Genomic DNA, 3,751 nt, shown 5'->3' with positions numbered 1-3,751 from the left:
GATTGTGTCACCTCTGAATATGTCAATTTATATTGTGCACTAACCCTCTAATGAGTTGTTTCGAGTTTGGTGTGGAGGAAGTTTTCAAGGATCAAGAGAGGAGTATGATGCAACATGATCAAGGAGAGTGAAAGCTCTAAGCTTGGGGATGCACCCGGTGGTTCACCCCTGCATATATCAAAGAAGACTCAAGCGTCTAAGCTTGGGGATGCCCAAGGCATCCCCTTCTTCATCGACAACATTATCAGGTTCCTCCCCTGAAACTATATTTTTATTCGGCCACATCTTATGTGCTTTTTCTTGGAGCGTCGGTTTGTTTTTGTTTTTGTTTTGTTTGAATAAAATGGATCCTAGCATTCACTTTATGGGAGAGATACACGCTCCTCTGTAGCATATGGACAAATATGTCCTTGGTTTCTACTCATAGTATTCATGGCGAAGTTTCTCCTTCGTTAAATTGTTATATGGTTGGAATTGGAAAATGATACATGTAGTAATTGCTATAAATGTCTTGGGTAATGTGATACTTGGCAATTGTTGTGCTCATGTTTAAGCTCTTGCATCATATGCTTTGCACCCATTAATGAAGAAATACATAGAGCATGCTAAAATTTGGTTTGCATATTTGGTTTCTCTAAGGTCTAGATAATTTCTAGTTTTGAGTTTGAACAACAAGGAAGACGGTGTAGAGTCTTATAATGTTTACAATATGTCTTTTATGTGAGTTTTGCTGCACGGTTCATCCTTGTGTTTGTTTCAAATAACCTTGCTAGCCTAAACCTTGTATCGAGGGGAATACTTCTCATGCATCCAAAATACTTGAGCCAACCACTATGCCATTTGTGTCCACCATACCTACCTATACTACATGGTATTTTCCCGCCATTCCAAAGTAAATTGCTTGAGTGCTACCTTTAAAATTCCATCATTCACCTTTGCAATATATAGCTCATGGGACAAATAGCTTAAAAACTATTGTGGTATTGAATATGTAATTATGCACTTTATCTCTTATTAAGTTGCTTGTTGTGCGATAACCATGTTTCTTGGGAACGCCATCAACTCATTGTTGAATTTCATGTGAGTTGCTATGCATGTTCGTCTTGTACGAAGTAAGAGGCGATCTACCTTGAGTTGAATGGTTTGAGCATGCATATTGTGAGAGAAGAACATTGGGCCGCTAACTAAAGCCATGATTCATGGTGGAAGTTTCAGTTTTGGACAAATATCCTCAAATCTCTAATGAGAAAAGAATTAATTGTTGTCAAATGCTTAAAGCATTAAAAGAGGAGTCCATTATACATTGTCTATGTTGTCCCGGTATGGATGTCTAAGTTGAGAATAATCAAAGCGAGAAATCCAAATGCGAGCTTTCTCCTTAGACCTTTGTACAGGCGGCATAGAGGTACCCCTTTGTGAAACTTGGTTAAAGCATATGTATTGCGGTGATAATCCGGGTAGTCCAAGCTAATTAGGACAAGGTGCGGGCACTATTGGTACACTATGCATGAGGCTTGCAACTTATAAGATATAATTTACATGATGCATATGCTTTATTACTACCGTTGACAAAATTGTTTCATGTTTTCAAAATCAAAGCTCTAGCACAAATATAGCAATCGATGCTTTTCCTCTATGAGGACCATTCTTTTACTTTCAATGTTGAGTCGAGTTCACCTATTTCTCTCCACCTCAAGAAGCAAACACTTGTGTGAATTGTGCATTGATTCCTACATACTTGCTTATTGCACTTATTATATTACTCTATGTTGACAATATCCATGAGATATATATGTTACAAGTTGAAAGCAACCGCTGAAACTTAATCTTCTTTTGTGTTGCTTCAATACCTTTACTTTGAATTGTTGCTTTATGAGTTAACTCTTATGCAAGACTTATTGATGCTTGTCTTGAAGTGCTATTCATGAAAAGTCTTTGCTTTATGATTCACTTGTTTACTCATGTCATACACATTGTTTTGATCGCTGCATTCACTACATATGCTTTACAAATAGTATGATCAAGTTTATGATGGCATGTCACTCGAGAAATTATCTTTGTTATCGTTTTACACCTTCGGGACGAGCGAACTAAACTTGGGGATGCTGATACGTCTCCAACGTATCGATAATTTCTTGTGTTCCATGCCACATTATTGATGTTATCTACATGTTTTATGCACACTTTATGTCATATTCGTGCATTTTACGGAACTAACCTATTAACAAGATGCCGAAGTGCCGATTCTTTGTTTTACTGCTGTTTTTGGTTTCAGAAATCCTAGTAAAGAAATATTCTCGGAATTGGACGAAATAAAAGCCCGGGGGCCTATTTTCTCACGAAGCTTCCGGAAGTCCGAAGACGAAGACGAAGTGGGGCCACGGGGAGCCAAACCCTAGGGCGGCGCGGCCCCCCCTTGGCCGCGCCGCCACTGTCATCTGGGGCCCCTGTGCCCCCTCTCGACTGCCCTTCGCCTACTCAAAGCCTCAGTGACGAAACTTCCGGTGCGAGAGCCACGATACGGAAAACCTTGCGAGACGCCGTCGCCGCCGATCCCATCTCGGGGGATCACGGAGATCGCCTCCCGGCACCTGCCGGAGAGGGGAATCATCTCCCGGAGGACTCTACACCGCCATGGTCGCCTCCGGAGTGATGAGTGAGTAGTCTACCCCTGGACTATGGGTCCATAGCAGTAGCTAGATGGTTGTCTTCTCCCCATTGTGCTATCATTGTCGGATCTTGTGAGCTGCCTAACATGATCAAGATCATCTATATGTAATTCTATATGTTGCGTTTGTTGGGATCCGATGAATAGAGAATACTTGTTATGTTGATTATCAAAGTTATGCTTATGTGTTGTTTATGATCTTGCATGCTCTCAGATTTACTAGTAGATGCTCTGGCCAAGTAGATGCTTTTAACTCCAAGAGGGAGTACTTATGCTCGATAGTGGGTTCATGCCGCATTGACACACGGGACGGTGTGAGAAAGTTCTAAGGTTGTGTTGTGCTGTTGCCACTAGGGATAAAACATTAGTGCTATGTTCAAGGATGTAGTCACTAGTTACATTACGCACCATACTTAATGCAATTGTGCATTTGCTTTGCAACTTAATGCTTGGAGGGGTTCGGATGATAACTTTGAAGGTGGACTTTTTAGGCATAGATGCGGTTGGATGGCGGTCTATGTACTTTGTCGTAATGCCCAATTAAATCTCACTATACTCATCATGATATGTATGTGCATTGTCATGCTCTCTTTATTTGTCAATTGCCCAGCTGTAATTTGTTCACCCAACATGCTTGTTCGTCTTATGGGAGAGACACCTCTAGTGAGCTGTGGACCCCGGTCCAATTCTCTTTACTGAAATACAATCTCTTGCAATACTTGTTTTTTACTGTTTTCTCTGCAAACAATCATCTTCCACACAATACGGTTAATCCTTTGTTACAGCAAGCCGGTGAGATTGACAACCTCCTTTGTTTCGTTGGGGCAAAGTACTTTGGTTGTGTTGTGCGGGTTCCACGTTGAGCGCGGAATCTACGGTGTTGCGCCGCACTACATCCCGCCGCCATCAACCTTCAACGTGCTTCTTGGCTCCTCCTGGTTCGATAAACCTTGGTTTCTTTCTGAGGGAAAACTTGCTGCTTGTGCGCATCATACCTTCCTCTTGGGGTTGCCCAACGAACGTGTGAAATACACGCCATCACTTGCCACCATTGAAAAATTGTTATTTGGATGTTAATCTTGC

This window comes from Lolium rigidum, chromosome 7, assembly GCF_022539505.1.
Source record: "Lolium rigidum isolate FL_2022 chromosome 7, APGP_CSIRO_Lrig_0.1, whole genome shotgun sequence".
Classification (NCBI taxonomy): Eukaryota; Viridiplantae; Streptophyta; class Magnoliopsida; order Poales; family Poaceae; genus Lolium; species Lolium rigidum.
The sequence above is the reverse complement of the archived record's forward strand: the minus strand, read 5'-3'. Positions refer to the sequence as shown.